The sequence below is a fragment of the Triturus cristatus genome, chromosome 12, assembly GCF_964204655.1.
Source record: "Triturus cristatus chromosome 12, aTriCri1.1, whole genome shotgun sequence".
Lineage (NCBI taxonomy): Eukaryota > Metazoa > Chordata > Amphibia > Caudata > Salamandridae > Triturus > Triturus cristatus.
In genome coordinates this window covers 758,286,647-758,311,550 of record NC_140595.1, presented here as the reverse complement: position 1 = coordinate 758,311,550, position 24,904 = coordinate 758,286,647, and the positions used below count along the sequence as shown (strand labels likewise).

At 41.2% G+C, this 24,904-nt stretch overlaps 1 pseudogene; it reads right to left on the bottom strand.

The window, feature by feature from the left end:
• Positions 1-1,467: 1,467 nt before the first annotated feature.
• LOC146782727 (vomeronasal type-2 receptor 26-like) lies at positions 1,468-24,329 on the bottom strand (annotated as a pseudogene).
• Positions 24,330-24,904: the final 575 nt, after the last annotated feature.

The window sequence follows — 24,904 nt, the reverse complement described above, 5'->3', positions numbered from 1 at the left end:
CAATTTGGAACTCCATAACTTGCTCTGGGAGGGGGGTACCCCATGAATAGTGCTGCGCAAACTTCAGCGCGGAGCATACGAGGGCGGTTTAGCGGTTCCAGACATCAGGTGCTATTACCTGGCATCCCAATTTATAAACATCCACAACTGGGTGTTTATAGACACCACGGTACCGACATATCAGCTTGACCAGTACACCTTGGGAATGACAGGCTATCCAGCAGCGCTCTATCAGAAAAGCCATGACAAAGATTTCTCGGCCCATGTGCAGGCAGTAGTGCGAATGTGGTGAGAGGTAAATAAACTGTTGAGATGGGATAACAAAGTGACAGCCCAGACCCCTCTCTGGGCCTATGATGGGCTACCAGAAGTGGGGCACTTACTGGGTTTCGGCTGCTGGACCCTAATAGCTATTGAGAACCTGAGGGATATCTGGCGAGATGGGGCAATGATCTAGTTTGACAATCTAAAGAACGAATACCAGATGGCAGATACTGAGTACTTCTGATGTTTACAGTTGTGACACTCTGCGCTGCCATTTGCCAGAAGCGGAACAGAGGCATACCCTGGGAATAAAGGGGGTGAAGCCATGGCCCAAATACCCAAATATGCTGGCTATAGCGATAGCAAAGAGAAACATTGCTCAGGCATGGGGAGCAGCGGCCCCACCAAGGGTGAGGGACTGGGAACAGAACATGGACTGGTGCCAACTGGCAGAGAATGTTGTTTATCAAAGCAGAGAAGACCCCCAAAATTGGGAAAAGATCTGGACCCATTTGGACCTGTATAGACATAAATAGATGACATCCAGGTATGGGTGCTATGACACGACTAAACCATGGGGTAGGAGGGGGCAATAGGAGATGCGATTTTTCATAGGGAAAGAAGTCTCACTATGTGTTTAAATTGGCTTCTCAATAAAGATTTAAAAAAAAAATCATTTCTTTGATCTTCAAATTTAATATTTGACTTATGTTTATATTTGGCCATTCCAGTACGTCACCTTTGATATTTATGTTAAGCAAGATTGGTTGGAAGTTATTGTTTTATATTCACTACCGACTGTGATACGTTAATATTTTTGGGCCAATCATATCTCTAACAAACTATATGCATACATATTTTTTATAAGCATACATATCACAAATAAATGACCTATAAATTCAAGTGCAACTTTCTATAACACCAAATACAAGAATCCCATTAAATTAAAACAATGGGGTATTTAAATCACACATTATAGCTAATGGTATGGGCTCTTATGACTATAAAGAAAAGAAAATGCTCATTAACATCTTGAATATTTTAGATTTCTATGGCAATAATTAATGTTGTTTTTCTTCATCTGATCAGTCACATTGGATATCACAAGCCTAAAAGTAAATTAGTGTCAGAAATTCATGAAATTATGAAACTATGAAATCCATAGAATAAGGTCTTCCCACCCTGAAAGGAACAATTCTATGTCTAAGTCTCTTTAATTTTGTCCCTGTGTTTTGCTTCTCTGCCTATGAGGAGTTCCTTTGTGTTCATCGCAGGCATCAGCAGAATAATGTAACGCTTGGGTAAAAATATGAAAAAAATAAGGAAAAAATTGGAAGACAAAAATTGCAAAACTTTCCAAGGCCACCATGTATTTGCCCTTAGTGCTGAGGTAAGCTGCAATAAAAGAGAGCCAAACACTGAGGAAGGCAAGCATGCTGAAGGTAATGAATTTAGCCTCATTAAAACTGTCATGCAAATTTCTTGCCATAAAGGCTACTATGAAACTAATGGAGGCCAGAAGTCCAAGATACCCTAACATACACCAGAAGGCTATGAGAGACCCCTCATTGCACTGAAGTATGATGATCCAGGTTGAGATTCAATGTTGAATTCTGATGCAGGAGGAGAGATAATTAACCATGAGGCACACACGAGAACCTGAATGAGTGTAGAACTACCAATGACCGAGTAGGACAGTTGTGGACCAACCCATCTTCTTAATTCACTGTTGGGTTTGGTTGCATTAAAGGCAAAAACTACCATGATGGTTTTGGCTAAGATGCAGGAAATACACAGAGCAAAAGAAATTCCAAAGGCGACCTGACAAATGATACATTTGACTTCTGTGGGATAACCAATGAAAGCCAATGAGCACAAGAAGCACACAGTGAGGGAAAGGAGCAGGAGGTAGCTGAGACTGTGGTTGTTGGCTTTGACAATGGGAGTGTTCCTGTAGTAGATGAAGAGTACCAGGATAGCAATAGGGACTGCTGAGAGAATAAGGCTGATTACTGTCAGGCTGGTGCCCAATGACTCTTCATAGGACAGAAACTCAGTAGGCTTCAAGATACATTGGTTTTGCTTAGCATTTGGCCACTGATTCCAGGGACATTTGAAACATTCCACGGAGTCTGAAATCAAGAAGAATTTTTCAGTTATCTATAATAAATTCTTTATTATGTAGGTGTCAGAAGCACTTTTATGTACGTACCTGTTTGGTTGGTTATCTCTCCTAGAGAACACTGGATGCATGAGAAACAGCAGACAAGTTGTCCTTCTCTAGCAGCTTTTCTCAAACCAGAGGGACAGCTTGGGGTGCAAACCGAGACTGGTGTCTAGAAAGAAAAAAGCCAATTAAATCAAAAGAATGAATGAAGTTGTTTAATTAGAGTTTAATGTAATATTTGTACTACAAGAGCACACATTGCCTTTCCCAGTTCTCTTTATATCTTGCTTATCATTGCTGCAGCTACTTCAATGACTATTGCACAATGATTGGTGTCATATGTCCCTGCCTTATAAAAATGTTAATTTCTGATATGACAGACACTGTCCTTCCAGTTTGTACTTCTTACAAATTGGGCTGTTGTTTTTGCGTGGGGTATTAGCTCTGCTAAAGCAACAGCCATGATTCCTGTCAGGGTGAACCACAAAAGTAACTAAATGAACCTGTGGTTAACACTCTGGTAGCTTGGCATAAAAGCAGTCAGGCCTAACTTAGAGGCAAGGTGCAAAGCATTTAGCCAGCACACACACAGTAATAAAGTGATAACGCAACACTAATGTGCATTTTCATAAATTGTTTAACACCAAAACAACAAACTTCCAATCACTAGAACTGGAGTTATTAATTTTTACTTTTTTAGTTAAAAACTAATGCCTAAAAGATCAAAGCACCAACTGTGGAAATCTAGTTGCATAAGACCAGACCAAAGTCATAAAAATATGGAGCACGATTCAGATACAAGAAGTGGAATTAGCCCAGTCGGCATTTACCTTCAAACTTAAAAGAAATCTCAACAAAAATTGTGTGAGAAGGTAGAAGTTCAGTGGGGCAAGGTAGGAGGTGTTGTCCAAGGAGGAGGCGGTGTTGTCAGGAAGCTGCTGGATGAAGTCACAGTGAAGAATTCCATGTTGGGTTTAGTCTCTTTTTTGGAAGTTGAAAATCTCCAGGGGGACAAAACTGGAGGCTATAGTCAACGAGAGCTCACCTAAGTCGGATACCACTTCTGTTCAGGACTGCTGTACAGGATTTTCAGCTGCATAGAAAAATGTAGCTGGAGCTCCTGCGAAGTCAGGCTGACTGGCGATGCACCTTTGGTGGATAGGCAAGTAGGTTGATCCTCATCTCTTCTTGGTTCTCAGAGCAGTAGTTTAGCCAAAATTATTTTAAGTCTCATGTTTTGGATTTTGGCTACCTGGCCACCTTTAGCACCACTTCCAAGGGCCCAGAACTACGGAAGCACTACTTGGAAGGTTGGGACTCACTCCATCTGGGTCCCAGTGTGGGTTTCAAGTTGGTTAGAGCCTTTACTGTCCCTGAGGATCTGTTCAGTAGGCCAACAAACTAGCCCATGGAGTAACACTGATAGTCCTGGGTGCAAGAAGTGGAATGAGGCTTAAGACATAGGAACGGTCTTTGAGAATTCAAGATAGGCTTGAGGCAGCAAATCAGTGCTTCCAGGTGCATCTTTTCAGTCTTCTGAAGTACACATCAAGCCACAGGAGCAGGCTGCCCTCTGAGAGTCCTTCCACAGGATCAGAAAGTGAACTGAAGAGTGGCTTGAGGGTCCTATTTTTATACTTGATATCTTATTTGAAGTAGGAGACGTTTCTACAGAATTCCCTTTGAAGTGCTTGGAGTTTCCTGTTTCCCATGCCCTAGATCCAATCTGGCTCTTTTGTGTGTAGGTAAGGCACAACCGATTGATTTGCAAGTGGGTCTGTAACCAGCGCTGTCCAACTATCCTGCCAGTGATGGCCCATCGAGGCACACCTAATCCCTCAATTGTGGGTCTGTCTGGGAGGAATGAACAAACACCCAGTCATGTGATCCAGGAACAAGCTGCAGGCATAAAATAGCTGGGCAGGAAAATGCCAACTTTCTAAAAGTTCACCATGTGAGAGGGAGTAGGACCTTGGGTATGCAGCAAGATTGGACCTATGAAACTGAAAAAAAGAGGTGAAATTGTTTCCCTAAAGAGGATTATGAAGTGCATGCTAGGTCATTATGGGACCAACTGAAAGATAGAGTAAGACCTAACAAACTACTGAAACATGCAATGAAAAGGGCATGGCACACACCCTGGGAATGTCTCTTGACAAAGAGAGCAACACAACCTATGGAGAAATTAGTATGTGTTTCCACTTATGGTCCACATACAAATAAATTCTGGCAAATTATAAAAAAAAATTGGCACCTTATAATTAATTCAGAACATCCTTTACAACCACTGATATTCGCATTGAAGAAAAATGCTATCTTTGGCCAACAAATTGTATGGGCTGATATTGCCCCTTCTACCAAAATGAAGGATTTAAGATCACAGGTACCAGATGCTGAATTTTATGAATTTTGCTCATTTGAAGGCTATGGATTTGAATTTTAATTAACCTGGAAATTCTGGAGGTTTATTCAGCTGCTATAAAGCCCACTAGAAAAACACCTTATCCTACGAATTGACATGGCTCATGGTTCCCTTTTGTGATGTTTTTAAGAGCATGTTCTATTGTATGGTTGCATCTGAAACAATTATTCACGATTCAGCGAGTGAATTTTAGTGAAGAATGTTACATTATTGTATGGTCAAACTGACCTATGTTCGAATTTGATCTAGTTGTTGTTGATGCACTGAATGCCTTATTTTGTATTCTTTTATGGCTGCTCAAGTCGAATAAAGATTTATTGATGATGATGATCACAATGGAATCTGAAACCGGTCGAAGGCCACCAAGAGTGCGGCAACTGCTCAGTCTGTGACTTAACGATAGAGGGAACAGTGTTTTCGCATAACAATCTCCAATGGACACATAAGGAATTTTGAAATTGCAAAATGAAAAATGTCATGCATGCCACTGTATGCTCATGTCAAAAACTGTACATTGGTAAGACAAAGCAAGAGGTTACACAACCCATTGTTCAGCATTGCACAAGGATCAAAACAAAGGTAGCTACTGCCCCAGTGGCGAGCCACTTTATGGAAAGGAACTACAGTTAGACAGAACTAAAATGGACCATATTAAGTGTTATTAAACCGAACCTAAGAGGAGGAGACTCAGAGGCAGCACTGTTACAAAGAAAAGCTTATTTAATGTTGATTAAAGGAGATGTCTGAAGTAAGTAGAGTTTAACCTTACAGGAACCTGGTCAGATTACAGAACTTCGGTGAGCAGTAATCCGGTGAACTTACAAGAATTCGAACTGCTGAATACCATAAGATAGTATGAGTCATCTAGCAGATGAAGATGTTGGCAAGTAAAGTTTACAGCAGGTCTGCTAATTATGCTGTTCATAACTATGAGTCCCAAGATGCATCGTAAATAACACGGAGTCTGGAAGAATATAAAGAATCAGAAACTGGAAGACATCATGATTGAATCAGCTGGTGAGAACTTGTGAAGACAACGCCGAAGCCAGAACCACCATGAAGTAAGTTCAAAGAATGTTTGCCCCCGGTCAGCCCGCGACTCGCTAAAAAAAGTATAATCTGCTATAATATATGTCGCTGCAACCAAACACCAATGGACTTTTAAAAATCTCAGTTGTTTTCCATCTATTGTAGAAAGAACATAAACTTGTAGCACACATTGACCGAATATTGATCAAAAGCTTGTGCAAATATAACAGACAAGGAGTCGCTAAAACAATGTCGACATATAACCGCTTGAAAGTAAGTTGTGCTGATCATTTTCTTGATACAATTGCCTGTTGACTGGAAACTGGAACTTCACTCTGAAGCAAAACAGCTTCTTTCACCAGAACACACAATTTTACCAAAAATAAGCTATTGCTGCCCATGTTTGTATTATAGATCTTATGGCTATATAGAAATGTACAACACTGGGAGTAAATATACAAGTGTAGCATTTAATCAATTGCTCTACTATCTTCAAGTGAAAAGAGATTAAAAAGAAGATAGTGCAGGTATTGTGAACTATTTGGCAGGCGCAGATTGAAATAATGCCAAATGAAGTACAGAAGGGGCATAGGAATTAATCACATCCCTTTCATTTTTGGTTTACAGATCACAGTCAGTCATTGCCCTGAGGAGACCCCCATGAATAAGATTGGGTCATGAAACGCATCTGTATCATTCACCATCTGGGAAAAACTCACATAGGATAGGATCCAGTTAGGGGATCGGCTGAAATATTCCCAACCCTAGTATTTTGAATATTAGTTCCCAGTTGTCACAGCATTTAAAGAAATCTATCATAGATAAAAACAAATCAAGATAATTGTTGCTGCATTTTATAAATTGATGACTGGATTGGTATTGTAATTTAATTTCAATAATTTATTTGTTATATGTATTGTGGAATTTTATGTTATTTTACATTTGATATTTGTCTAAGTTTGTATGTAAACATATAAACAAACATTGCTTTTCCCTTTCTCTGACTTAAAAGAGAAAACTAAGGGCCTCATGTAGGTAGCCAAATACCGGTCGGTAACGGCCGATTTTCGGTAATTATACCGTTACCGACCGGTATTTTGGCTATTGGTATGTAGGGGGACAAGTTTTGGCTTCGGAATTTACCGAATCGGTAAAATTACCGATTCGGTAATAATACCGAATCGGTAATGTTACCGAATCAGTAACTATTCCGAATCGGTAATTTTACCGATTCGGTAAATTCCGAAGCCAAAATCGAGATGTAGGGGGAGTGTGTGGGTGTGTTTTAGAGTCGGTATTTACCACCAAATTATAGTTGGTGGTAAATAATTAATGTGTGTGTTTAAGCATTTTTACGCGCGTAGCAGTGTGCAATGTGGCATACATACATGCCCTTAGGGCATGTATGTGTGCCACATGTGCACACATGGCCGAATCAGGGGTGCAACAGGGTGTCAATGTGACACCCTGCCACCCTTTCATGTGTTCCCCCCATTACCGAATCGGTATTTACCGATTCGGTAATGAGGCATACCTTACCATCAATGGGAAGGTATGCCTCATTACCGAATCGGTAAATACCGATTCGGTAATTACCGACTTGTAACGAATCGGTAAAAAATACCGACTCATTACCTACATACGAGTTACCACTTCTAAAATACCGATTCGGTATCGTTCGGTATTTTAGAAGTGGTAACTGGTATGCTACCTACATGAGGCCCTAAATGTTCTAAAAATAAAGTATAGAATCATGGTCTAATAAACATAAAGGGCAATGTAATCAGTAATTGGTCTGAGTCTGTTTAAGTAGAGAACAGCATTAAAAGTGACAGCTAGATAAAATTATTTTATTCAACTTTCTAAAAGTTGCATTTTCAAAATTGTAACTTAAAATCTGACTTTACCATTAAAGAAGATGTTTAATTATAATTCCTTAGACACGAAACTTGAAATCTCTAGCTGTTCCCAAGCAATATTTAGCACGTATTGAATGTAATAAGGCAACTCAATATTATCCAGCAGGAGAGGTAGGCCTCACAGTATTGAAAAACATATTTGTCAGTTTCTCACTGCCAGAACATGTAAAACTAAAAAAGTACAAGTCCAACATTTTGATAACAATGCACCCTTCCCTGTGGGCTACCTATGCCTTACCTTAGGGGTGATACGATAAAAGTGGAGTTTAAGACTTGATACGGGGGCTTATTATGACAGGTCGATTTGGCAGTTAAAAACTTCATTCATGCTGCAATGGCAGACTGGGACATGTATGAAGGGTTTATATATGTGGGTAGCACAATACGTGTTGCAGGCCCACTAGTAGCATTTAATTTACAGACCCTAGTTATATAACATTCCACTTTTCCAGAGATTTATAAGTAAATTAAATATGTCAATCAGTTGTAAGCAAAAGTTACCATTTTTTAGGATGTGAACACAAACACATATCACTGGTAAGCAGTGGTAAAGGCCAACAAAAATAAATTATGAAAAATAAGTGGGTAAAAGCTAAAGGTTTGGGGAAAGATTACCCTAAGGGTGATATGTCTAATAGTGTTCAATAGTTTAAAAAGTTTTATTTATGTATGCTCATCGAAAGATATGCACAAATTGCATTGCTATGTCAGCAAGTATACACTCACTGTCGGACCAGTGAGTGAATGCTATAACAAAACCTGTGTGAATAGTGTTCTACAGTGGAGAATTTATTTGGATATTTGCATGTTTTATCATTGAATGTGTATGTCATGATGAATGTGCTTTTAACTCCTAACTGTTAATTACTTTTGTTCGTTGATCAAATTGACTACTTGTTAGAATACGACACAGCAGGCTAGGGAAGACCGAGGTCACAAGATTTAAATAAGAGGTACCTGACAACTGAAAATACACTTAAGGAAGTTCTAAATCTTGATGAAAATGCACTGGGGAAATGCATCCGAATAATGGATTTAAGGTGGAGGTACTTTAAAGGGTAGACGATCCTCTGCATTTTGCACTGCCTTTGAAAATCAGCACATTTTCATTATTATCCAATTCTGAATCAGGGCCACAGAGTTGATGTGACCGGTGTCTGAACTTTAGAAGTAGGCAACTGACAAGTCCACAGAAGTAGGCTGGTTAGGTTAAGGATGTTTTGGCTAAGTTTGGTGGCTGGACTTATGCAGTAAGGTGATTGCAAAATAAAATATGGAAATTTGTATCTGTAACAGCACAAATAAACAACAGTTTCAAAAATTAAAATACAGTTTCACATCAAGTTTCAGAATAAAAATATAAAAACTAATAGTTTTAAGAAAATATATAAAGGAAATTAGACAAGAGGTCATATATTATGAGCACACTTTCAAACATGTCCACTTTTATATAATAGAGAAAGACAGTTGAACAAAATATCATAATCTGCATGTGAATGTCCTCAGATAATAGAAAACCCATGTCAGGCCGAGTTGGGAGAAGGTCTGGATGTTGGTTAGAGACAATAGTGTAATTAGATTTTATTTCATATATATTTTTATGTCAGGAGGTTGGATCCGTTGAGCCCAAATCAATCTAAAATTTGGGTGGCCCCTATAAAACAAGCAGCAGCAGGTAGATAAAAAATCTTGCCAGGAAAAATAGCTCCCCAGTACAGTTGTTGCTATTGTTTCCATGATGAAATCTTCTGTAAAATGTTAATAAAGAATTACAACACAAAAAGCAAAAAAACTTTTGCTGGTTTGAGTGCCCGAATAAGTGTAAATTATTGCATACACAATGCTAATTCTGGGGAAGTTCATCAGGGCTAGTTTTTACAGGCCCAGAGAGAATATCTCTGGTTAACAGGTATCTTTGACTTCATGGCTTCTCATCGCCTTCCTACCCAGGCTTTCAAAAGAAAATGGGAAATTATTCCAATCCTTTTATCCCCCTTATTTGATAACAAATAGACAAAAACATATTCAAATCAGAGGAGAACCAGCAACAAAAGAGGCAGTGCAACCTAAGGTTCTAGAATATGTCCCCTCTCCACTGAAGCAGAAGAAATTCCTGACAGATTTGTTTATATTGTTGGTTCTCCTCACTGAGGTGCTCTTCAAGTCACATTTATTTAAGGTGTTATAGGTCCCATAACAAGGTATACACTTGCCACTTAAAGTGTTTCATTGAGAAAAATAAAACACAGTGGCTATGAATGCTGATATTGATTTTAAACTTTTGAAACACTTTTTGAACCTTTTTTTTTACCTAATTGCAGTCTAAAGTTATTTTTAAAGCATACATTCTGAATTGTGTTTTCTAAAGGGTCTTTATATATATCAGTTTTTACCATCACATTCTTCTCCTATTATGTCCTCCCAATGGGTGACATGTCTCTGTTCTTTCTTAAATTGATTCTCTAGGAGTGTGACCTCCCTATGTACACAACTTTTCTTCTACCCACAATTCTTTTCTCCAGCCTCCTCCAAACCACACCCATTTTTAATTATATTTGGGGGCACCCCAAACACCCTACTTCACCCATGTTCAAAATGTGTTTATTTCCCCATTCCCATGCTCCTGCAATTCTTTATTTTTCTTTTGAAGGTCTCCATGTGTTCCCCTCATTCTTATCCCTTTCCCTGCACTTCCACTTTATTAATAAATCTATGTCCCAAACTAGGTTTCACTATGGGGGTTCACATTTTTCATTTAAAAAACATTTTTATCAAATTAATGTAATATTATGTTTTTTAATTGTCTTACGTTTTTTTCTATTTCTTTTGTCCAAACTACATTTCTACTTTTGGTGGTCCCTAAATGGACTTTCAACTTTTTGTAATTTTAGAAATAACATTTTACAGTGTCATTATTTTCCTGTTCAGGCCAGCCTTGTGCAGTTCACTCTTTACCTTATCCCAAATGTAAGCAACTGTTAGATTTATTAATCAAAAATATAAATGCCTATTATTATGTGTTTTTGCAGCTCAAACAAAAATGTATAAAATGTGTATAAGAGTATTTCTTGGCCTTTGTTTAACGAGGTCTCAATTAGGCCTCAACTCCTTCTTTGTAAATATGGGTGCTGACTTCATAGTATTCATTGTGTTTATATTTCTCATTGCCACCAAAAACAAAAAAAAGGTGCACTGTTTGGTTTGTATTGTGTAGGATATGTTGTTTTCAAAGAACACTCTGGAGAAAGTCTCTAAATATGTGTCCAAGTTTCTGCCTGCTAGCACACTGTACTGGAACCTTCCATGGGACTTTTTATTGTTCATGTGGCTATCTGACATCCTAGGATGACTTTAGGTCAGAAGGGGCAAATCAATATTCACGTCGTGGATTACTGCTAGGATAGTGGTATTATATGACATTTTATAATGCTGAAATGAAATGTGTTAATACGCCAATACTGTATCGTGTACCATGCAAACACTGCATTTTTGCTTTTTCTTCTTTTACAGAGATTTATATAGTGCAAACTTGACCCAAATTGGGTATCAGACATAGCACCAGTTGAGTTACATGAGGACACATTCATGTTTTTCTTAGACACGGGGAGAATAAGTGATTTGCCCAGAATCACAGGATGTTCAGCGTCGTTGCCAAGACTTGAACCCAGTTCCCCAGATTAGAGGACGACCGCCCTAGCCGTTAGGCCAACTCCTCTCCCCTTGTTGCTTTCTATGCAAGAACATGGTAAATAATACCCTTGAATTTGGGGGAGATAGTCTCTTTTCTGAGCCTCTAGGGATGCGACTCAAGTCTCTGTTGAGTTTCTGCATAACCTTTGCTCTTTATTGGTGCATCTACTGAAACTGATTTATTTAACTAACCCAGTCTTAAATTGTCTTTGTATTTTGTTTACTATTGCAATAAACGTTCATGAATTTCTTTCATTTTTGACCTCAAGCTCCCTTTTTGAGTCAGTCGTTCTTTCATAATTTTTGACAGTATTTTTTAAATGCTTTTCTGAAATATTATCTTTAGGACAGATTTGCTGCATTTACTTACAAGGTCAACACTGACACTGACCCTGCACTGGGCACTATTATCATACAGATTATCTAAGAGAGAGTGGCCTCACAGCTGAGGCATGTACCAGGGTTACTGAGGCTCAACATTAAGAAATGGGTATTGTCAGATGATACTCCTGAACTTGCTGTGCCATGGAAATAAGGCCCTGCGTCCTTGCAGACCCCTCATGTTGCTACGAGCATCCTGCCAGGAAGATTGAGGAATGGCCAGGTAAATGGAAAATAGGATCCTAAATTGCTCCTTTTCCTAGTAATTCCTAAATACTCAGAGGATTTTAAGGGTTCAACCCAGAATCCCTGTTTGGCTAACTCGGGTGGGAGGAAGAATCAACACCTCAACAGCCATGAACATCATAATGAAGCTGTAGGATGTCAAAGCAGGTGCAGGATTGTGAAAATTGTTCATGTCAGAACCATGGAGAACTGGAGTCTTCCTTTTGGAGAGAGGAGAGGCTGATTTTGAAATGGTTTATCCATCTTTATAATGAAGATTTAGAATGCAGCACAGCAAAACTATTTCTTTAGAATAATTCAGGCATTTCTGTCCTTCATTTTTGTGATGTAAGAGGTCCATTGTGACGACCAGCTGAGAGCAGGTTCCAAAAGCATGAGGGTCTTTTCTTTTTTTACTTCTTTTAAATTTGTTCACTATGACCATTGATCTCTTCAATGTTATGTGTAATTCACAAGTTATCATATTTCCCTCGTGGTCCTAAACCTACATCCAGCAACATGTAAATTTATTAAAAAGATATGCTCTGTGGCACTGCATTTTTATATATAAGACGTATGTATAAAACATTTCTAGAAATATTTCCAAATTGGACTTGAGAGATATTCCTTTTAGGAAGCCATCTCCCATTCTAATTGAAATACATTAATCAAAATTAGTTTTTTTTAACATATCAGTACTTGCACTTCCTTTTTTAAATTGAAAGATGCTTGTATTTCTGGTCAGCATTGTTGCAGTGGTGCTAAATACTGAACATGTTCTTGGTAGCAATCTTTTCCAGACAAAATGCACCTTCTATCCTTTTTATATTTTTGTCAACTTATTTTCTATTGCTAGAAATGCTTGGTAAGTTCACTGTGTTGTGCAACTAATGATGTGCTTTAATGTGCTTGTGTCCTACTGTAAATTGTAAACAGTATTGAGCTCTGTACAGGGTGACCACCCTCTATGGGCCATTACAGACACTGTTTCCAGTCCTAGACTTTTGTATGATACACTGGAGCATTTTGAGTGTTTTAGACTGACTTTGATTTCATTTATCCAATCAGACAAAGACATGTGAAAAAAAATGATTTGTGGGTGAAAGGGTCAGGACTGGGGGCACTTTGAAGTTATGTTCTAAACATACCAGAACCACTAAAGGTAGGGAAGGTTTGTGGTTCTTATTGGTCAGGTCCCATCACTTACATTAATTCTAAGTTTATACAAGCATTGTGTTGATCAACTAGTGGGAAATGACTCATGAAAGCTTTGGAAGATCTTTGTATTCTTCACATGGTCTTACCTGTGCAGATCCTGGCCACAAAATGATGCTAGAATTGATGCGCAGGCTCTTCCCTGACAGGGCACTACGATCATAGAGCCCGACTGTCCGGTGTTGTATTTTGGCGTCCGTTCCCAGCTGCCAGTGGACAATATCATACTGAGCCAGGGGGTTGCCAGAATTGTTAAAAAAAGCCTTTGTTTGAAATTCATCCTTGAAGCTGGCACGTTTGATGTAGTGGTGAAGCTGGTGAATAGAAAAGGAGCTCATAATTACATTAGTATATTTCATTGTTGGGAGGTTGGAGGGATATATACCATGATGATGTAATTTATCCCTAAATATTTTAGTAAGAGTGAAAGCAGATATTCTAGTAACTGGCCAGGCATCATTTTAGAACTTTAGCTGCATTGAATTTGAAACAGAGCCCCTACCATTGATTTGAGGTTTGTATCTGATGTGCTGGTGTATCAACCTTCATGTCTGCTGTTCATGAATTATGTGCCCACTCTGGCAAAGATACTTTATACTGCCAGATTACCTTCCAAATGTATGAAATCTGGTTAAAACTAGGTAATAGGCCAGCCGTTTCTACCAACATCATCCTGTGGCTGTACCACTGAATGAAGGAACATTTATCTGTAGAAACAAAATAAAAATGAGATTATAGTAATGGGAGCTGCTGATCCCTTACTCTTCAACCTGCCCCCAAGCTTTACCATTTCTTCAGCAACTTCCCTGATAATACAGATCTGAAATTGATTTCTTATTCCAACCTCCTGATTAATCTTCATGTCCTTGCAGTTGAAATTGGTATATATCTCCAATTTTGCATTAAGGCTACTTATACTACTTTTTTTTCACTGAGTAAAGCTAAGAAAAACCTTAGGCATGGCAGGCATAACCTTCTGGAATTTGATATGCACTTTCAGTGCCAGGATAACTTCCCGGGTGAGTTGTGCACTATACAAATAAACCGAAAGGACAAGACAGCACATTCAGACAAAAAGAGTCCTCATAAAGAGGGCCAAGTCCCATCACCCACCGAAGTGGCATGCTTCACCATCTGGGACCTCCCATAACCGCACCTGGTGTGGTTATAAAGCTACAACTCCTTAGGTTACTGTAACAAGGAGGAGCTCAGGGATGTTTTAATTCCTGTAAAAGGGAGGATAAATTATCTCCGGGTGAGAAAGACTGCCATAAGTGTGGTGAATCTAAATGCAGTGTGTAAGTTAGAAAGGTGATTTAAAATTGATTAACATTGGACAATTATTTTATTGAGTATCCAATGGCATCAAGCTAAAAACAGCAGGAATCATAAAGGAAAGCGTGTCCGCAAGTGTTATAGGAACACGTCCTCATGGGTCAACATGTTTCAGCCAACCTGTGTCTACCAAATGACAGTGGCTTTCGTCAGGACCAAGTGGTAACACTACTGCAAAGTGTGAAGATGTGATAAGTGGAAAAAGGAACAATACAACCTACCAATGTACCTACTTATCTGTCGATATGTGGCACCGTAGGACTGTAAATTAATCACCTGTGAACAAAAATATAAGTATAATACAGGGAAATGAATGAGATGTGCTGGAAAATGTCATCTAAGTTCTTAGACATAGAACAAATGTATCGTATGTAAACATTTGTGATGCGTACAAACTACATTATCTTCTTACCCGCAATAAGTCGGGGATGCGACCTACACTCCTGGTTACAACTCAGGGCGTGAGGCAACGCTCTAGAAGACAGAAAAGAAAAGAAAACTAACTAATACCAAAGATAACAGAAGGTTGTCCGTTTATCTATTTAGGCATAGAGTTGCCTCGCCATAAAAACAATATACAAATACAGGTGTGTCGAGTGACTCCAAGCAGCATTGATCATGCTTCCATACTTCTGGATAGACAAATGGGATACATAGATAACCCAGCTCAGTGTTCGAACATGTCGATCACAAGTATGTCGGTTTAATGGCAGAAAACAAGCGATAGTTATGACGCGCATGTTTCTATAGCCATCAGTTCTTAAAAGGCCGAGTATCTAGCGTTTGATTCAACAAAAAATCAATTTGATCGTGCAACAAAAAACAAATGGGATACACAGATTGCCCAGGTCAGTGTTCGAACATGTCGATCACAAGTGTGCCGGTTTAATGACATGAAGCAAGCGATCAGTTCTTGTAGGCCGAATAACTAGCGTTTGATTCAACTACAAGTCGATTTGGTCGTATAACAACAAGATGAGAGCGGGCTTACCTGTCCGTCATTACCCCGGTCCTTCTTCCAGGTTGTACCGAGTAGTAACTGGAACGGTGTAAGCCCGCCTCTCTTAAAGGCTATCGATGTAACTCAAAGGGCATTAGCCAGATCATCACGTGGTAGATTGATGTCACGTGCTGGCCGTCAAAAGCGTATGACACGCAAAGGATGTTGGGGAGTGTAGTACTAATGGTCATGTTTCAAACACTCAGTTGAGTCTCCGTGTTTTTTAAAAAAAATATATATAGATGAGTTTTGTCAATAAAGCATTAATGCAACAAACCCAAAGAATATATATTGAAAGAACTGTATTAACAGGTCGTGTATCGAGCAAAAGATGTTAAGAGCAACGTTGCTGGTACTGGGTTAAGTCTGCACGTATGGTAAGTGCGTCTTAGAGAGAGGGTATCTTTGGGGTGAGCCCTCACCTTACATTGAACAATGAAGATGAGCAGAGTAAGGGGCGGCCATTGCAATCTAATTGAATGCCATGTCAATAAGTAGGACATATGTGCTACTGTGCATGTCCTAGTTTGAAGACGTATGTCGAGCAAACCTCGCCAAGGATGCAAAGGATTATCTCAGGCCCCCAGATGAAAATAGGTATGATATGCCATGTGAAAATTTGTGTGAAAAGAGAAATTCTGTGCGGGGCAACATGTCAGGAAGCACCGAAGGCTCTATACTTGTTAGCTATGGGAAATGTAAACAAGAAGCTAATGTGCAACAATCGCGGCACCGCAGCTGGTGAGTATACTGACTCATGTATCAGTGGGGGTGCCCAAGAGGCCCATTCCTCAAATATATAGGTAGAAGATTGCCGATTCGTGTAATAAAGGCTCAATGTATACGAGTATGCAATGCATAGCAATCATGCAAGGTGCTAAAGCAGGCAACAGAACAAAAGCCAAGAGTCTCACAACGAGGTCCAAGGAATTGCCTCATTGAGTCCCGCTATATCACTTTTGAGTTTAAAAACCCAGCGTTGTTCCTTTCTGAACAAAAATGTGGAAATGTCAGTGACATGGGACGGAATAAAGGGTTGTTCAAGAATCGTCCACTTGATGTCATCAGGTCTATGTTTCAGTTCCACGAAGTGTCTAGTCAGGCGAGTTGCCTGTCGTTGGCATCTAATGGTACTTTTGTGTTCCATTATCCTCAGTTTGACCTTCCTGGTGGTCATCCCCACGTATCTCTTATCACAGGGGCAAGTAATCAGATAAATTACCCTCTCACTGTTGCAGTTGGTGTGTTTTACCTGCCTCCAGGGTTTATTAGTCCCAATATCAATTTCTGTGGTATGTCGTGTATTAATACACACCACACAATTACCACAGGCATAATGTCCTTGGACAGGTGGCAGATTCCATAAAGTACTGGTCGTGGAGACAACGGTAGTTTTTGGGCGCGTATGTACCAATGTATCTCGCAGGTTAGCACTTCTCTTGAACGAGAACAAAGGAGGACTCAAATGTACATGTCCCACATTTAGAATACGCCAATTTTTGCGTATTATTTTCTGTAGTTGGTTAGAGTGAGTGCTAAACGTTTGGACACAAGTCAGTCTGTCCAAAGGAGCCTTAGGTACAGGCGGTTCTAGTAGGGCTTCCCGGTTGTTATTGCTAGCCCGCTTGTATGATTGTCTAATCAATTTCGAGGGTTACTGTCTGGCCTTCAAATTATGGGAGAGGACGTCAGCATGCTCTTTGAACTTATCTACACTAGAGCAGTTACGCCTCACACGGAGAAATTGCCCAAATGGTAGACCTGATCTTAATGACTTAGGGTGGAAACTATCATATGACAAAAGGGAATTTCTTGCCATAGGTTTAGTGTATAACTCACTCTCTAGTCCATTGTCAGTGGGGAAGATACGAAGATCCAAAAATGGCAAGCTAAGCTTGCTCGCTTCCATGGTGAATTTTAGGAAGACATTCTGGTTATTGAGCCACAGGTGAAAGGTCTCTAGAGTGGCATAATCACCTCGCCAAATGACGAAAACATCGTCGATATAACGTTTCCATATGACTATATGGTCACGGAAGGGGTTGCTGGTACACAAAACGCATTGTCCGCGCAAAGCCAGCGCCATGCTGCGGCAGATTTACAACTTGACGCATCTAGGGAGATGTGTCAGGTTGTAAAGCTTGCGCCACATGTGGGCGTACCTTCACAGGGGGGGGGGCGTTCCGGCGCAGGAACGCCTCCGAAAAGTGGCTGAGTGAAATCTACAAGATTTCACTCAGTCACTTTTCCGCCCATGCTGCGTCAAATCCCTGCGCCTGCTTGAAGCAGGCGTAAGGATTGACGCAGCATTGTACCGATGGGGCACCCCCGAGCCTTGCTGGAGCTGCGTCGCGATGCAACTCCAGCAATGCGCCGCCCTTCCGCCATCAGATGCGTCACGCATCTGTTTATCTTTGCGCCACGATGCGCTGCATTGTAAATGCGGCGCATCTATTGTGGCGCAAGGTTAAACTTGCGTGACGCATCTTCCCTGGCGCATCCATGCTGATTTGCAGGGATGCACCAGGGAACATAAATCTGCCCCTTAGTCCTTTGTTTTCGCTTGTTTGGTCCTCCCTTATGCGTTTGGCTCCCTCGGATCTTACCAGATCTCATGTTAGATTATTGAGCCTGGGTTGCAAAGACCGACAGACGGTGGAAGGTGGAAGGCGGAAGCTGGGTAGAGCTGGGGAAGCTTAGGGTGCACACTGACCGTGATGTTGTTGTCACTAGTCCTTTAGCTCCCCCCCTCGCACCCCACACCAACACACCAACACACCACTCACCGGTTTGTCCTGGTGTGTGTCCGGTCCCTCCCGGGGTGGTCTGGTGCTAATTGTGAAGAAAGCGGCTTCACAGGGTGGTCCGTGCAAGGTTTGAGCTGAAGGGTTAAATAAATCGATTGTCCAATGTCCCCTTGCTCCCCTTTTGGTTGGTTGGTTCGTTGATCCCTCCACAAGATTTTGCTTGCTTTGCTCGCTTTGCTTTGCTGAGCTGTACTGAGGCTATGCAGTGCTGTGGCTAGGGGCTGTGGCTGGGGGGCTGACAAGCCCGGCTGACCGCGGGTCACACTTTTCGACTCACTCCGGTCTCACTGATTTCTGGTGTCTCGCTGTTGCAGTTGCTACTCTGCTACTGATACTGGTACTGGTACTGTACAGCGCCGCTTTCACCGGTTTCGCAGCTCACAGTTTGCTTATCCCGTTCAAAATTTTCCTAAACTGTAGAGCACCCGAGCTTTCTGCCTGAACTCTCCCCTGCTCCGTTTCCGTCGGCAGGAATACCACGGCTGCCCGCCTCTCCCCTGTTCTAACTTGCTCAGACTCTGTTCCCATGTTCCCGTGTGCTTTGCCAAAAACGCCGCAGCAGCCCCCCAGCAGGCTTTTCCGCTGACTCCCCGCAGGCTGGAAAACCAGGGACCCGGCACCTTTTTTAACCGGCTACCGGCTGCCGGATAACGTGGCAGGGCAGGGCGCTGGATGAAAGGCTCCGGGCATTCAGCTGAAACTTGTCTGCTCGCCTGCTCCTCGCTCGCTGCTAACTGCTCGCAGGCGTGGAGAATGATGAATGGCGACTTGCTGCTTGCTGCTGCTCACTGCTGCTCTCTGCTGCTCTCTGCTGGTCACCTCGCCTTCATTAACTGGGATACAGCCAGGTTTTCAGATGTTTTCTTAACCTGGCCTCATCCAACTCCATTCTTAAATGGAATGGTATTGCATTCCACAGTTTGGGAGAAAGATAGGAGAAAGATCTTCCACTTCATTTAGCCTTTTGAATGCTTTGAACTTTAAGAATACCAGTGTTGGAGGATCTTAGAGTCCTGTTTGGAATGTTCCCGAAAACCATCAGCAGACATAAAGGCCTAAAGTTCCCTGGGCAGGCAGGGTCTAAATTTGTTTAATTTAATAGGGGATTGACAACCACATGCTTCCATTGCTATGGAACTATGTCTGTAGAAATTGAGATATTCAATAGTTTCCTGATTATAAGCAGGATTTCTAGTCTCCCTTGTGAAAGAATGTGAGGAGGTTCATGATCTAATAGGTACCCAGGTTTTACTTTCACAAAAAATCAGGGAATCTTTCTTTGGTGATAGGGTGAATTTTTTGTAGATTATCTAATCCTTGAATCATTGATATATTTTCCGGACTGATTTCTAGGGAGTCCCTACTCTTTTGTTGTTCGCAGTGGATGTCTGCCACCTTATTTTGAAAATAGGCTGCTAATTCATTGCAGCGATTTTCTGGGAGATTAGGCAATGAACTCCCGCTTTTGGAAGCTGTGAGAGATTTTAAGATAACTCCTTAGGAGCTTTGGTTGCCTTGCCGAATTGATCTTCATAAAATAAGGCCTGCACCATTTTTATCTCTTGGTGTTAATGCCAGGTTGCTGCCCGATAGACAAGTTTTATATTTTCATTATAATTATGACTCCATTGTCTTTCCAAATTTTTGCATCCCTTTTTCAGGGAAATTGAAGATTCATTAAACCAGGTGGCCAATTTTTCTTTGCATTCCTTTCTTGGGGTACACATGGGGATCAATTCATTGAGTGAACTATTAATGCACTCATTCACCCTGACATTAGCACCCTGAGTGTCTTTTCCTAATGTCGGTCTGGTGTCGGCAAGTATGGATAGCCAGGTATCAATCCTACATTTTGACCATCTCCTGCCTTGTCTCGTGGGGAGTTTATCACCGGACCATCCAGCATGAATAAAATAACAAATAACAGCATGATTGGTACAAGCCATTGGACGAGGTCTTTTCATTGAAATATTAAGCTCATTACTGAAAATTGGGTCCAAGCAATGGCCTTTCCAATGGGTAGGCTCCTCCACCCTTTGCGTGAGGAGCATTCACCAAACCCTGTGTAAAGTTTGAAATCACTGGGTTAATAGCTTGATCGAGATGCAGGTTAAATTTCCCTAATAGAGTAAAGTTTGCTTTTTTTGTTATGTGGCCGGCTACTAACTCTGGTAGTACTTCCATGTACCCCTTACATTGACCTAGGGGTCTGTAAATTAAAATTGGAGAGAAGGAGAACGTAGGGGAGAGGTTGATAGATAAACTTATGATTACACATTCTGGTATATTAAGGGGGCCGTAGATACTATAAGACTAAAAGCTTACATGCACCTAAAAATACCACAACATTTCCCTAAAACTAAAGGGTAGTCATTGTGTACACTTACCAACAAAATAGTGGGTGGCAGCCCAAAATGGAGACATATAAATACTTTGGAGTACATCCGGCCCTAGACTGCGTTTGGTTCCCCCAATACCCCCAGGAGACAGACGTCTCTTCGGTCAGCTGTCTTCCAAAGTCCTATTGTGAATTTGTTCTTTTGAGAGTTAGCATTTCTTAGGGATTTCACAACTTAATGATAGATAGGTATACATTAAGCCCAAACCCTTGATAACCAATCAAGGGAGGACAAATATGATATTTTGTATCCCCAACTCTTCTTCCCTGTAATTTAGCTCACACCTGCTAACATGACCATGAGATGAAGATTAATTTCACATGCAATAAGGGACTCTTATCCAAAAAACACAAAGGGAAAACGTCTGCCATAAAGAGCAGGGAAAGGAAAAAGCACCTGTCATTTGCATGAGTATGTGCATGGGCATCTTAAACATGCGCTTTGTGCTGATGTAGAAATATAGACTAATTGTGCTGATATTTAAACTTTGCATACTTTTGGAAAGAAGAATGTCTTTGATTTTTAAGAGAAATTACCTAATGTTGAGCAGAATAGTCTCACGTGTTTACCCTTACTACTTCATGGAAGAAAATGTTGCATGAAATATTGGCAGGTGCTCAGATGCAGCTTATCTATCACTGTGGAGTAGAAAGTGTCTCACTGATCAGGAGGGCTATACGGTACCAATAATACCACAGGCAGAAACCAGCCACTGGGAAAGCAGGACATTCGGAAAGGCCCACAGATTTGATCTTCTCCAAAAAAGCAAGGCCCTCTGGTTGGGAGAATTTATCAACAAGATCTCGGAAAAGGAGAGCCATGAAATACCATTTCTCAATATTTCTCCAACAGGGATTTGGAGGCCATTTTCAAATGGTGATAGTAAGTTTATCCAGGTGCCTGGTGCTCTGTGTTCAGTGGATAGTTGAATACCCAAGTGCTGTGGTTAGCTGGTCCTTCACCCGGGTGATGGACTAACTTTGCATCACCAACGGATGGATGTGTTAGTGAAGGTGTGCCATGAAAAAACGATGCACATGATAACATATGAGTGAAGAGAATGTGAGTCCTTCATGTTTAGTTTTCCCTGTATAGGTTAGGAGATGTGGGTCTTCTGTCAACAGCGTGAGTACATATCTACTAACAGTTCGGAGTAATTGAAACTGTATGAATCCTTTGAAATAAATGTAATGCTAAGTAGGTCACTTCTTTGGTATTCTTAAATTCAGAGAGTGAGAGAAATTAATGTGTCATACAATAAGTTCCTTGCTCACCAAAAAAACAAACTGGAGTCTTTTAAGGGTCCAGACCCAGTACTAGCAAGTGTAGTCGAATTTCTCACACACAGACACACAAATACAAACACACAATGATGCACTCACACTCGCACATATTGTATAACACACCTAGGGACATATTACACATAGGATTCACACTTCCTGTTTGCGCCACTTCTCACCTTTAGGTAGGTGGATTGTGCACAAACAAGGAAAGTGAACCCTCTTACGAAGAATGCACTGCCCCCAGGCAGCTGCAAACTCATACTGCCCTCAGAGCAGATCATTCAAGTGAAAGGCTGAGTAGCTGCTTCAAAACTTGCTTGAGCAAGTTGAGAAACCTCCGTAGATTTTTGCACTACCGACCCGAAGACTGCCGCAAATCCGTAGTCCATGCCACAGTAACATCTAGGCTGGACTACGCAAATGGCTTATATCTTAGCCTTCATAAATATTTGATCAAACGACTACAGATGGTACAGAATTAGGCTGCGAGACTGATCAGACTCATACCTTTTCGACATCATGTCTCTCCGCATTTACTTGCACTGCATTGGCTCTCAGTAGCCAAAATGATTTAATTTAAGGCCATGACTATGGCCTACCGAGCACTGAAGGGAAAGTGCCCCGATTACCTTAAACAAAGGCTATACAGCTACAAACAAATTTGATCTTTAAGGTCAAACTCGCATAATTTGCTCTGCACACACTGCTTTGCGAAAGCTCGTTTGGGTGGCAGAGTGTTTTCTGAGAGGACGGTCAAACTGTGGAATTCCCTGCCTAGGTATCTCCGCAGATTAGCATTTATTTTTCCAAGTCAAGTCAAATTGCTTTATTTCGATAACAAGTATCATAAAAGCATCAGACAATCCTTTATAAAAAGTAAATAAAATCTGTAGAAGTAAAAGTTATCAAAAAAGACATAACAGATACACAATGTCTATTTAGTCACGACATGACAACACATTATTTCATTGCGATAAAAACATTTCATTTTAAATAAGAACAAGAGTTAAAAAGTATGATTAAAAGAATGGTATCCGACAAACCTTATATAAGTGACAGTGCATAAGAATTAGTTCAAGCAATATTTGGTCGTTCATCTTGTGCTCTGATAAATTCTGCATGGGGCTTATGATATAAGATTAAGTCGTGGTAGGCTTCAGTGGACCCCTCTAAGGGGTCCTTTGAGTGCAGTTATTATTGAATCTGACACTGGAATCAGTGCAGGTTTGTTAAGACGAGATGTTTGGTACCAAACATCCCATAGTACAGTGAAGCCATCATGGAGCTGGGGAACTCATAGTGACGAGTGTTCAGCCCATGTACTCTCTATGACTTCCCTGTTCACTTACAATATTCAAGAATCAACATGGATATTGTAGGGGCATATCTGCTCATGCAGATATATCCTCACAGGAGATATAGGGCATCCTCTCTTAAGACTATAAGGCCTGCTATAGCGGTGTCTTAACTATATCCCAAGCAGTTTTTGTGGGCATGGCACACAGGGAGGTTTTGTCTGCACCAAGGCGCGCAGTCTACAATGGCAGGGTGCATGGCCTTGGTGAGGGGACACTAGAGATGCACAATTTGCGCCAATACCTTTGAGGTCCCTTTTCTGTGCCAATACCCAAGGCATCAGGGGTACTATTCACTAAGGACTTATGAGGGGAGTTGTGCAAATTAGGAAACAAAAGGATCAGTTTAGGGAAAGAGCTTCTGGCACACGGGACCTGGTTGTCAGGGACCCTGTGCACTTCCAGTTGATATTATATTATTTCCAGGCAAAAGTGGGGGCTAACCATGTCCAAAAGAGGCACTTTCCTACAGGAGAGATTCAGCAAAGTTTGCCTTTTGTTGTGGTCTCGACTAGACCGACTCTCTGGGCAGAACAATTTTACCGATGGTGGCTGTGGGATGCCATGCCTGGTTGAGAACCTCTGGATTTTCAAGGGATGTCCAGGCCTCTCTCATGGACATGCTCTTTAATGGCACCTGTCTCTTCGTAGAAAAGGCAGACAAAGCGCTGGAGCGCTTGAAGGACTCACGGGCTACGGCCAAGTCCTTGGGCTTCTCAGTTGCCACATATCCCCGTCTACCTTTTGACCCTTTTGTGGTTTCTGACGGGATTTTCAGCTGTGTCAGCCATTCCCCATCCACAAGACCATAGAGGTTCAGCAACCTCTTTGTGGCCATGGCTCGTTTGGACCCCGTGGATCAGGCAGCCAGAGGTTGAGTCAGACCCTTATCACTCCTGCTGCCTCAGCCGCTAAACCTTCCTGGCCCGGACCTTCCAGGTCATTTGGCACCATTTGGTGGCAGGATCCACCATCACTTCCACCACTGGTAGAAAATTAATTTGGACAGGTGGGTTCTCCAGATAGTCTGAAAGGGCTACTCCCTCCTCTTCGAGACTACCCCTCCCTCCATGCCTCCAGCTTATTACCAGCTGACGGGGGATCATCTGACTTTGCTTCAGGAAGGAGTCATGACTCTCTTATCCTAGGGAGCCATAGAGAGGGTTTCAGCGCCAAAAGTAGGCTGTGGTTGTTATTTCCACTACTTTCTGGTCCCGAAAAAGGACAAAGGTCTTTGTCCTATCCTAGATCTGCGAGCCCTCAACTACTTCCTCAAAAAGGAAAAGTTCAGGATGCTCACGCTGGCTCAGGTCTTGTCTGTTCTGTACCCAGGAGACTGGATGGTAGCATTGGGCTTGCAGGACTCCTATTTTCACATTTCCGTCCTGCCTGTTCATCCGCGCCACCTTCGGT